The sequence below is a fragment of the Phoenix dactylifera genome, chromosome 6 (genome assembly GCF_051530095.1).
Source record: "Phoenix dactylifera cultivar Ajwa chromosome 6, Ajwa_hap1_PhDact_Kaust_v1.1, whole genome shotgun sequence".
Lineage (NCBI taxonomy): Eukaryota > Viridiplantae > Streptophyta > Magnoliopsida > Arecales > Arecaceae > Phoenix > Phoenix dactylifera.
In genome coordinates, this window is record NC_143195.1 from 29,107,879 (window position 1) to 29,121,200 (window position 13,322).

At 36.4% G+C, this 13,322-nt stretch overlaps 1 long non-coding RNA gene across 1 annotated transcript; it reads right to left on the reverse strand.

Moving 5' to 3' along the window:
- Positions 1-12,046: 12,046 nt before the first annotated feature.
- LOC103723701 (uncharacterized) lies at positions 12,047-12,478 on the reverse strand. The gene is made up of 2 exons (XR_015987964.2): positions 12,339-12,478; positions 12,047-12,219 (listed from the first exon to the last, which is right to left on the reverse strand). It is a non-coding gene; the product is annotated as an uncharacterized LOC103723701 (long non-coding RNA).
- Positions 12,479-13,322: the final 844 nt, after the last annotated feature.

Below are 13,322 nucleotides of genomic sequence, written 5' to 3' on the forward strand. Positions count from 1 at the left end.
TTTAATTCTTATTTTTACATGTATACCCACACCATCTAACGCTGTTAAAAGATTAACGATTTCAAATTAAAATGATTAAAATATCTTTAATTAGTAAATGTGCAAAAATAAATATTTATAAGGCGATCGCGATAAAGGACAAAAAAATAATTTCAAAATTTTATTTTATTTTTAATTAAAATAATATGGCTTTTATTAACGGTGTTAAAAAATCATTATATTAGAAGAATTTGTGCAAATATAGTGTTTTATAAGAGTACAAAAATAAATATAAATTTTAAGAGGGTATTCACATAAATTTAAATTTTTAGAAAAGTATCCATGCAAAAAAAATCCAAAAAAATATTATATTTATTGTTGCACGGAAGAATAATTAATTTTTTTTTTAAATATCAACCATTAGACAGCATTTGATCGTCAAAGTACTCCAATTGTATTCGATCTCAAAAAATTAATAATAGACCACCAAAATAGACCCTCAAAATACATGGCATCATGGGTGGTGAATATGCGATGCTATCTTATGAGGTGTGTGCACAAAAACTCTCAACTAAATATAATTAATCTTGCTGTTCATGGCCCATACACATTGAATTAAATTATTTTTAAATACTATAACATGTGTCACATCCTCAACCAATAATAGGAAATGTGGGACGACAACCGCCATACACTGGTAGAGCCCAATCCCATAAGCATGCAAGGCAATCTATTAGTAATGATTATATAAATCAAGTCCAGCAACTATCAAGCAATATACAGACAGGTAAACCTCTAATGACTTGGTATGGTCCCATGCATGCCATTCCAAAAATATGATTAATAGCAATACGACAAGCTAAATATCAAAACATATCGTTATATGAATCATGAAAATAACTACTCAACCACTCTTAAGATTTAAGAAGATATGCAAAAACAACATTGTTGAGGCAAAGGAGAGAAATAAACAATAAGTTCAATGTGCAGTAACTAATCAAAAAATTTTATTAAGGAAATTAAGCATCTCCAACTAAAAAAATATTTTAATAAATTATGGATGTATAAAATAAAATAATTTTGTCAAGAAAATATATGATTTCCACAATAAATATTTTACATATATTTCCAAAGAACAATGTAAATGGCATTTTCCAGAATATATATTTCATTTACAAATATTTTCAATAAGCAATTTATAATCTATTTTCCAAACATAGTTTTTAAGACATTAATGTAAGAGACTACAATTTTATTTATTTATGTAACAGAGTTCAAAGCACTGCATTCAATCTTTATAGAGAAGATCCAGTATATCAGATTTTAACCATCGCAAAACAAGTCCGATGAACTATATTTAATCTATATAAAATAGGTCTAGCATTTGGTATTTAATCTATATGAAATAGGTCCAACAATGCGATCTCTAACCCTTGGATTGGAAAGGTTGGAAATATAACCAAACTGAAAGTCTGAAGCAAGCACATAAAACTTAAATTACTTCAGCTTCATCTCATCAAATAATGATCCAAAGAACTCTTTTCCCAGTAAGAAAATTTTAAGGAAATGAGTACTTGGTTAATTGGTCCGATTGTTCATTCTCTCAACTCCTCCAGATGTTGTCAGCATATATAAATTATTAATGTCCGAGAGAGTTAGGTATCCAAACTTATTATATTTAGTAACCGAGTGCTTTAAGACTATAACTGAATGTTGAGAATCGCAGCCTCTCTCAGCTAAGCTTGTTAAGCTGGAAAAAGTACCTCAAGATATGTATATATATAGAGATTTTAACCTATATTTTAGGAATCGAGATGTCAAAAATATTTAAGTAATCTAATTTAATTGTCATTTTAAACTGTTTTTAAAATATATTTTTATATGTTTTGATGTAAAAATATTTTTTTTAATATTGTAAATTTATACCAGATGATAACTTGAAATATTTTAAGCTACGTCAACCAAGATAATAAGGGTACGTTTTTGTTCGCCCAGCTCTCCGGTAATTGCGAGAACAGCCTGACCCCAGTGTTTCAAGACTTGTCGGCAAGGAATGCAAGACGACGGGAAGGGAAACTGCAATGCTAGCTTCAAAATTCTAAACTGGGCGGGACAATCTTATGAGCAAGGCCATTTGAACCCATAAGTCACGTACGTACGTACGTAGAAGGTTCTCACACCAATGCTACTACTCTCGTGCGGTACATCATGATTGGACCATCTCCTCGTGAATGGTAGCCATCCCCACGAGCCATTCTCGCACGAGGAAACTCATGGCTTGAGTGCAATTCCCTTTTATTGCTGTATATCAGTCGGACGACCCATAAGGATCGATGGAGAAAATACAAATGGTTTGGTGAGATTTACTAAATACACGTGGCATGGAGCAGTAATATTCAAGGGGGATTATATCTTGCTTGGTATCTGGATCTGCTTAATGAACAGGTCGAATCAGATTTGGACCGGATTCGTCTTTGATCTAGCCTGGTCTTCATATCTGCTTTTCAAGCTCGAGCCTGCACTTATCAGGCTTCGTACTTTCGGGCTAAGACTCATGCTTTCTGGACTTTTTATGCAAGATCATCAATGAAAGACATCCAGATTCATCCGCAAAAAAATCGCAGCCAAATCATCATCTAATACATGATAATAATTTATGGAGCAGTACATTTCCAGCAAAACCGTGGTCATTAGGCAATGTTTTATTTAAAAGAATCAAAAAGAAAAATCTAAGAAAAAGGAAGGGCCGAAAAACGGATGTGAAGGGAGAGGGCTCAACAAAAAGAGCAATAAGGCAAGGCTTAGAGTTGGCCTCGACATTCTCCAACAGTTAGGATCGGCCCAACCCTTAGGCGACTTAGGCGGTCGCCTAAGGCCCTGGCACAAAAAAGGCCCACCGCAGGAAAGGCCTCAAGACAAAATGAAAAGAAAAAATGCCCTCCTGTAAGTTCGCCCACTGCAGGGAAGGCCTCAAAAAGACAAAACGGCCTTAGGCCCCCAAATATATTGGGCCGCTCTCGACAACAATAGCGGCGCTTTCTCGACCTCCTCCTTCTTTCTCTTCTATCATAATTCTCCTCACCGCTGCCACCGCCAAGACCACCGTTCTTCTCCACTTCTTTTAGCGTATAGAGAAATGCCGCATTTCTCTCAAGAAGTAGGGGCATCTTGCAAGTCCTCAAACAATAGATGAATAGAACCAAGCTCGGGCTATGGGCGTGGATATCCAACACTATCCCCAACCACCCACCACATCCAATGATATCCACCACCAACCACCATAATCGATAATCTTCACTACCATCACAGTAGATAACAATCTCCACCACCACCTTTGCCAATGATCTTCCTCACCTATCACCAACGGTGAGCGCAAAGCCCAAAATGGCATAACCAAATGATTGTTTAGCCAATGATGGATTTCGCGCCACGGAATGAATCGAGCAATCAACACTACCATCCATTACCTCCTATAATCTCTACCATCATCCACCATTGTGAATAATTTCTACCACCTACACCATCATCGACGATCTCCATCACTAAATACCACCGTCGATGATCTTTAGCATTACCCACCATCATCGATGTTTCCATCAACTACCACTGCCAATCTCTATCGCCATCCATTACTTCTACAACCTCCGTTGTCACTCATCATAATTGATGATCTCTACCATCCCTCTCCAATGTTGATGATCTTCACCACCATCCACCACCTTCTACAATCTAGACCACCGCTCATCAACACTTATTTTCTACTATCACCCTGCACCGCATACCATCTGTACTATATCCCATTATTGTCAACAATCTCCATCACCACTATCCACCTCTTACAATCTCTACGTACAATTTCCACCTCCATGATGTACTATCTTCATCATCCCACAATTGATGATGATCTGCACTGCTGCCCACAACAATTGATAGTGGTAGTGGTTGCTAATGCTCAAGTTTAGAAAGGCGATGTAGACAATGGACAACAACTAATGCACATGTTTCAAATTGGTGATGCAGATATATTAAAGTAGCTAATGCACAAGAATCTGATGTAAACTTTTTCATTAGGAGATATAGTACATGTGTCAAATTTGAAATGGATAATGCATATATACCCAAATTTTCTATAAGATTTATTTTTATTTATTATATTTAACATTATGCAAGCAATCTCGGCCTCTATCAAAATGTGTGCACCGGCAGGTAAGCATATGTAAATCATCTATTTCATGTGCATTGACGATTTATAATGAATGTTAAAATATGCACATCACTAATTTGAAATTGGTGCATCGGTTATCATTTGATGAGTGCATTGCCTGTTTGAAACATAAGAATCACTTGTTTAAAGTGTAGCAATAAAGCATGTGTGATCGCTTATTTCAGTAATATACATCAGAAGCATGATGTATGCATAATCTTTCTAAAACTTGTAAATAACATTTATGTGTACCACCTCTTCAAAATGTGTACTTGTAATAATTTAATATCTTATAATGTATGTATCAATAATCATCTAATAAGTGCATTACTTATTTATGTGCATTACTTGTTTAAAATGTGTATATTGGTATATGAGTAATTGTGTGTGTGGATTGCTTATACTTATTCAAAATGTGTATATTGGTATATCAGTAATTATGTATGTGTGGCTTGCCTATTTCAAATATGTGGATCGGTAATTTATAATATGCATTTCCTTCTTAGATATGGGCATCAAATTCCTTTGAATCAGTTTTATCTAAATGGGTGCATCATCTGTTTTAAACATATGGATCATCTGCTTAAAATACATGCACTAGCAATTCTAACGATTGAGCATGTGTAAATCACCTATTTTTGCATCAACAATTTATAATATATGAATCATCTTTTCAAAATGTATGCATCAATGCTTTGACGCACTTCATCTTTTTAAAATGCATGTATCATCATTTTGAAATGCATGTGCATCGTCTTTTTAAAATATTCGTATCAACAGTCTCCACCACCATCGTCTTTTTAAAATATTCGTTTCAACAATCTCCACCACCACTATCAATGATTGTGAGCAGTGTTGCCAGAAATGGTGAATGGTGGTGGAGATCATCGATGATAATGGATAGTGGTAGAGATTGTTGATAGTGATGGTTGGTAGTAAAGATTGTTGATGGTGATGGATGTTAATGAAAAACGGTGGAAATCAATGATAATCATGGTCAGTGGTGATGGAGATCTATAGTAATAATAGGTTGTGGTGGAGGCCAATGATGATGGTGATGGATAGTAGTTGGTAGTCCACCATCATTGTTGAATGGTTGTGCATGGTGGTGGAGATGGTAGATAATGTGTTGGGTGTTTGTGGATAGTAATAGAGATCATTGACAATAGTATATAGTGTCGTCCATACCCTAAACTATTTAGAAGAACATTTATATATATATGAATTTGTATTGCTTGTGAACCGAAAAATGTGTATTCATTTGAGAGCAGAGGACATCATAGTGTAAATTCAAAGCATACTCATTGAAGAAAAGAAATACCTACTTTCCAAATACAAAAATAAAGTAGTTTTTTTTCTTTTTGAAAAATCTTTGAAATGATTCATTTCTTTTGGGAGCCACTATCTTCTGTTTTCTCAAGATCAACTTTGACGATAGCATTCAAAATAGAGGTGCTTATGGCAGTTCAAATTTTGTTATCAGGTGCTCCAAAGATTTTTTTATAACTACAGGTGGAGTTCAGATTTTTGATACTACAATCTCGATGACAGAACTGCGAGCAGCATGGAAAAGTTTAACATATGCTATAATAGTTTTAAGAGCCCCAAATATTATTTTAGAGGGAGATTCTTTGATAGTTGTTAGATGGCAATTGGCTTCATGACCTCTAGAGGGTTCAAATTCATAAGCAAAAAGGTTATACTCATATTCTTAAAAGAACGGACTAACATGGTCAGCCATCTAGCTAACTTTCATAATTAAATGCCACCACTGTATGGATAACTCTTATTGTGAAAAGAATTTGAAGTATCATTTCTTATTCGATCCTTTTGAATTCCATATTCGAAATTGCAATCGGCTCTACTCATTAAAAAGAATTGATGTCCTCGTCAGGAAGCATCCCGGTCGACCCGTGGTCAGTCCCAATCCATATTGTAGTGTCTCCTAATCTACATAGGTTATGGGTCAAATCTACTTTGATATCATTTATAACAATCCAAAATCTCATCCAAAAAGATAGCGATAAACTGTTATTTAGATTTTTTGATCCTGCCAAAGATCTACCCAGAATAACCGATGTGGGACTAAACAGACGTTCCGGGTCCTCGCGGGAGAAGAATTGGAATTCATGGACGCAGGCAGCATGGCACAATCCATTGTTGTTTCACGCGGGTAGCACGAGGTTGCCACTGGAGACCACCTCTGGTCCCCCAAGGTCAGTCCTTTTTCGCCCAATGAAACGCTTCTCTGCTCTTCTTTTGATTGAAATTGGATTAAATCTATTATTTTTTGTTCCTATCTGGTTGTTCTTTGTTGCAGGTTGGATTGGGTTTAATTTTAAAATCATGGAATTTCGCTTGACTAGCATTTATATGTTTACTGTATGAAACTTTGATTTACAGGGGATTTGGGATCGAGGTTTTCTGTATTGTATGGAAGTAGAACATCTTCATTTTGTGTAATTGGCTAAAATTGGATGCAAAGGTTTTGATTGTGATGTTAGTTGGTGAATTTTTAGGTTGTATGCTGTGGAGATTTGGTTTGTCGATTCCTTTCCCCTTTATTTGGTTGAAATCATGGGTTCAATTTGGAACCTGCGAGGAATCCGTGAGTTGTAAAAAAGTTTGTACTGACATAGAAGCTGCCTAGTATTGCTCATACGAATTAGGTCCTGTTTGGGGGAGCTGTTGGCATTAGAGCTGCTGGAAGTAGAGCTGTCTGAAGTAGAGCTGTTATAAAAAGCTATTTGCTGTTTAGTAACTACATTCGTCAAGTATTATGGTACTTTGTTTTGTGTTTGGTAAACAAACTGAGAAAGTACTTTTGTATGACAAAATTACCATAAAGGACATTGCATAGTATTATACAACAGAACATAATAAAACATAACATATATTAGTACATAAATATACGATATAGTATAATATTATTGTAATATAAAATAATAATATAGCATAATAGTAATATAATTATTAGAGTAAATTAATATTTGGTAATATAACATAATATTAAATTATTTAACATAACATATTAATGTATTATGATATAATGTAATATATATTATATTTATAGTATAATACAATAATAAAGGTATAAAATATTATAATTATTAGTATAAATTAATTTTTCATAATCTAACATAATATTAAATTATTTAAAATAACATATTAATGTACTATAATGTAATGTAATATAATATAATATTTATAGTATAATACAATAATAAAGGTATAAAATATTATAATTATTAGTGTAAATAATTAATAATATTGAAATATACTTATTTATTATCTTATTTATTCATTCATTCATTCATTTATATAAATATTTATTTATTTTTTATTTTTTTATTTTTTAAATTTTCTTTTCTTCTCTTTTTTCTTTCTTTTTCTTATTTTTTTCCTTTTCTTTTTCTTTTCTTTTTTTTCTTCTCTTCTTCTCCTTCCTTCATATCCCCCGTTCTTCTTTCTTCTCCTCCCGCGCGGCCGGTGGCGCCGGAAGGGGGCTAGGCCGCCGCGGCCGCGAGAGGGGGCCGGGCCGTGGCCGGCGGCGCCCGCGGCAGTCTCGGCGGCCGCGGCTGGCCCCGTAAGAAATGCCCTCCTCCCGCGAGGCCGTCAGCGCCTGGCCTGGCCGTGGCGGATGCGGGAGGGGGGCGGGTCGTGACCGCCGGCGGCCGTAGGAACCCCCTTCTTCTTCCTGTTCTTCGGCCCCTCCCCACCGTGAGACCTCCTTCTTCTTCGGCCCCTTCTTCCTGTTCTTCGGCACCGCCCCTTTTCATGACGGGTCGTCGCCGGCGGTGGCCGCGGGAAGGGGAAGACGACCTGTCTTCCTCTTCTTCGGCACCTCCCCACCATGGGGACGGGGGAGAGGGAGGGGGTGCGACGGCGGGTCAGAGGGAGAGGGTGCAGCGGTGGGGGAGAGGGAGTGGGGTTGGGTGGGAGAGGAAGAGATGGTGAGAGAGAGGTTTTTGGGAGGAATTTTTTTTAAAATGGGGGTATTTTGGTCAAAAATATAGCTTTCCGAAAAAGCTGAAAACAACATTTTTGGAAAGCTCCAAATTGGAGCTTCCCCCCAAAAGCTATTTTCAGCTTCCCGCAAAAGCTGAAACAGTTTTTCGAAAAATTTACCAAACACTCTTTTTTAGCTAAAAGTACTTTTGGAGGGCCAGAAAGTGCTTTTTGGCCCTCCAAAAGCTCCCCCAAACAGGGCCTTAGTCAGGAAAAGGCTTGATGGTTATGGTTCTTCTCAGCTGTTTCTCAGAATTTGGTTTTCCTTTTTCCTTTTTTTTGTTTGTGCATGGTTTTTTTTTTCATGTATTGAAATTTCACAGATGTTGCATTTTTTTAGAGAACAAACATATGTTATAAAAATGTCCTGTTTTTGAGTTTTGTAGCCTACTCATGTATTTGCTGTTTAATTTTTCTGTTTGGTATGCTTTCTCAGTATCTAATCTCTCATTTATTTGGTGTTGACATTAAGCTAGCATTCATGGGTATTTGCTGAATATCACTAACTATTTTATTTTCCAATGGTGATAATTCGAATTTTCTTTTTTCCTTTTTTATTTTTGTGTGCGCATGTAACTTATTTTTGGTTTGGTGTATATTAGTTTCCTCTTGTTCCATATTCTGTTATATGATCATTTTTTCCTGCATTTTTTTTCTGGTGCCATTTCCCTTCAAAGAGTTTGTTTGATCAGGATATTCCAATTTTGGATGTTTGTCCTTAGTTCGTAATGATTTGCTCTACAATTTGCAAGTCTTACGGGTCTAGCTTGAGTCCTTATGTGAGTGCTTTCTCTGAATCTGATACCCACCTTTTTAATTACTGATTAGCTAGAATTTTGGTTGAAATTTTGTTTGCTATCTCTTCAGCTTCAATCAGTGATATATGCTTGGAATGAAGATACCTTTCCAATGCTACATCTTCCCAATGACAGCCTACAATGGAAACTTGTAAAAAGGGAATCAGAAATGTAGGTATGTGAAACTTTTTTTTATTGAATAATGAAAAAACTAAACATGAGGGTTGAATGAAAGCAACTCAATATTATTTAGTTTGGTTTAATGACTATGAGTCTAAGATCCACTTTTGTGAGGTTTCAATGATCCATATGCTTTTCCATTGGGATTTATGTGGATCACATCCTTTGTTGCTTCTCCTACAGATATCTATGCAATTTTTTTGTCAAAACCATGGTTATCCTACATGCAGGGGGAAAAAACGAAGGGCAATACTGAAACTAATACTTTTGGTGTCCAACATTAAGGTAAGATTTTCTCTCTGTAGACGAAATCAATTGATCAGGACCATGCACCAAAGAATATTAATTAAACTAGGAAGGTTCTCACAGGCAAACAATCTCCACCAAGAAAGTTCTTGAACTGTATTGTTTGTCATTACAAAATCAGCTTTCTTCAGTAGGTATGCAAAATTTTATCGTTACAACTGAGAATTTTTAGGGAAGCACTAAATCAGTTAGAATATAGAGATTCTGCTGTATCTTCTATTTCATTAAGGCATCATGAGTAAGCTTAGAAAACCATTTTACTTGTCTATGCAGCTTTTCTTTCTTTTTTGTGTAAGAAGATCTGAGGGGGATTAAAATCTTGATTTAGATGGACCAGCCTGTTTGTTATTATGTAAAGATCAACTGGATATAATAGTCTATATTTAGGAGTTCAAATGAGAAAACTTCTGAGTTTATATACTTGTTTCCTCCTCAAGTTTGTCATTCCCCAACTTCTCATTCAAATTTTAGATTGATGCAGTCAAATGTTGAAATACATTGGCATCATGCTTTGTATTAGCTATACAAAATAATCTTTTTGTAAGCAGATATTTGTGCAACATAGTGGCAGGCTATATACTTTCTGATAAACAGATCATTTTTCCCCCAGTCTGGAAATTTTGTAACATTAAATTATGAAAATTAAATTTTTATTTATTCTGTGTTTATCTAGTAGGTTTGTTTCAAGAAATTTTGCTTAAATCCTGTTTCTGTTTCAGTGCAAGGAATTGTGGAAGGAGAAGGTGCACATTCCTCACATATCAAAGGTGTGAGGAGCTTCAATGCACGCAACTTATTTTTTGTCCATCATGATGGCAAAACGAGTAAGAGACAGCCTTATGTTAAATAACATGTTAATGTTTGTTTATTTCTTCTTTCATTTCTGCATTCAGTTTTATAATGCATTTTTCCCCCCTAGGGATGATTTAGATTAGCCTTCTTTTAGACCATACATTCATGTTTGCAATTCTTGTGATTTGGTCGTGCATCCTCAATATGCGTGTATGTGTGTGAGCCTTGGTGCAATGATAAGGTTATTCAATTATGATCTGAAGATCACGGGCTTGAAATATGGGAACATCTCTGTAAAGGCTACATATATCTGACCCTCCCAAACCCACCGTGCTAGTATTTTTTTTCTTCCCCTTCCCTGACCATTCTTGTGCTATTAAACATAGGGAATGCCTTTTTTTTCTCTCCATGACTTTGATGACATTGTTAGAAATGCTGATTGTATCTAAATAGATTAAATATGGTTATATATGGTTTATTGCTGTAATATATGCAAATCTTTAAGTTTATATGCGGGGCTCTTGGCCTGTGTAAGTGGTATCGTGTTGCATTATCTCCAACAGCTGGTGGCTTTAGCTTTGTGGCCTCTACCTATCCATATAGTCATCATAGCCAGAGATTGATATCCACTTGCAGTTTATATTAATCAAACAAGGTCATAAAGGTTGCTATCCACTTACAATTTTTATTAGACAACAGGACTGTAAAGGTTTCTCGTGACCATGTCAGTAGTTACTTGCATTAAAACAAGTTAGAAGCATTTATTAAGATGCTAATAACCACTTTGGATCAGCTTTTGCACTTTGTGGAATAACGATTGTAATTGTCACATGTCTGAGAGTTTCAAACATACATAGTTACAGTTATAACATGGTGGACCATGGGGTAGCATTCTTTCTACATATTCCTGTAGAAATAATAAGTTCAATGGAGTTTGGATCCAAACCCTACCTATTAGTAATGATTTATTTGTTCAATTTGATCCACTGGTTTCAGCCTACATGTACATTATGCAGAGTCTACTTTTTATGAAAACCAAAAGTCCATTTGTATGGATATAGTTCAGAATTAGTTCCACCATAATATAGACTCCTTGGGCTAGCAGGCGGAGATGAAATTACTGGTTTTATTTATCCAAATCTTGCAGAACTTAAAGATATTTTCTCACATTCTTATAGTTATCGCATCAGAAAATTACTAATTGTATCGCTAAACTGACATCGAAATCTATGATTTGATGCAGACTCACCAGTGTTTTTTTTTTTTTGTCGAAAACAAAAAAATGCAACGATTCTTCTAGCGATGATTGGATTCACATTTATGCTCATATAGATGTTTGATAATTCTCCCTCCTTTTTTTTAAGGTCTTTAACTGCTGTAAAATATGGTGCAGTTGCCACCATTTTTGACTTCCTGAATTTCCCTTAATATATTTTCTGCTTCCCATTCAGCCTGCATCAGACATGCACGTAGAGAACTAGGCCAAAAGGACAAAAGTAATAAATAAAGCACAACAGAACAGAGAAGGGAAAAAAAAATAACAATATAATTCTTTTATGCCAGGAAGTTTTGGTTATTAATGCAATATAGAAAGGTAGAAGGCAAGCAGTTATAATAATGGACAATCTAGTGAAATTGGATCATACATGCACAATGACACTCAGTTCATTTACTCATAGATAAAGGTGCACATAGGACTGTTATTATACAAACTTCAGAATTGGTACATGACTGACCTCATTTCACTTCCTGGATCTCATCCAGGGCAAATTTATTTGTAGCACACCTGCATAATTTAACTTTGTTGAATCGAACAACAACAAGATAGTGAGTCTTTGGGTCCTGGATAACAGAATATGCCATTAAAAATGTGTGTGTGTGTGTGTGTGTGTGTGTGAGAGAGAGAGAGAGAGAACCTGAACATCAATAAGACTCCTTCCTAAGGATCTTCACCTGAGCAGAGAAACAGATGAAGCATGGACAAACTAGATCTGATATAAAACTTAATCTACAGCAAATAGTAGAACTCCTAAACATTACAAAGCTATTCACCTCTCCTAAAAGAAGCATACCTTTGCGCCCCTCTTTGGTCCATTCTCCTTGGGTCCATTTAGTATTGCAGAAGGAGGCTTCTCAGGTCCATTTACTTTTCCGGGAGCGGGCTTCTCGGGTCCATTTATTTTTCCAGGAGCTGGCTTCTCGGGTCCATTTACTTTTCCGGGAGCGGGCTTCTCGGGTCCATTTATTTTTCCTGGATCGGGCTTCTCGGGTCCGTTTACTTTTCCAGGATCAGGCTTCTCGGGTCCATTTACTTTTCCAGGAGGCGGTGGCGGCGCCGCCGCCTCTAAAGCTCGAACCACAAGTCTTTTGCTGGGCTTGTAGAAGGTGATGGAGTCGGAACGTGGCGAAGAGCCGGCGGTGGTGGAACGGTTGGACGTGAACACAAAGCTTGAGGCCGCTGCGGCCATGCTTGAGCTTGCCATAATTTGAGTACTCCTCTTTTTCCTGCACTCCTCCCTCTCTCTCTCTCTCTCCCCCTCCCCCCTCCCCCAAACCAAACTTTTGGAAGCTTAAGGTTCTCTGTGGTGTGGCGTTAGGGAAGTAATTAAGGTGGAGTGACGCACGGAGGAATCTAATGGTCGCCAATAAAGTCAAAATATCTCCACCAACTTTGAGAGATATTTCATTTCCACCGTTGAGGTCGGGACAGGTAACATCTTGTCCACTGGATGCGGAGAACGACATTTTCTGAATTCTTACGTTGCTCCAGAGATTTATTTCAGGTTTATGTGGCTCCAGCACGCAGCTTGAGAGTTAAATAATTCAATGTTGCCGTTATCAATCATAGGCATGAGTTTGGAATTTGGGGCTCGTTTGGTTCGCGGGAAGCATTTTCCTTCCTAGGAATATGATTCCTGAGAAACAAATTCCTAGGAAGAGGATGCCTAGGAAAGTACTTTTGGCATGTTTGGTTGATCATGGAAAAGTGACAAATTTCCAAGATGCTTATGTTTGGTTGGCCATCCACTTTCCTAAGAAAGTTATATATAATTCCT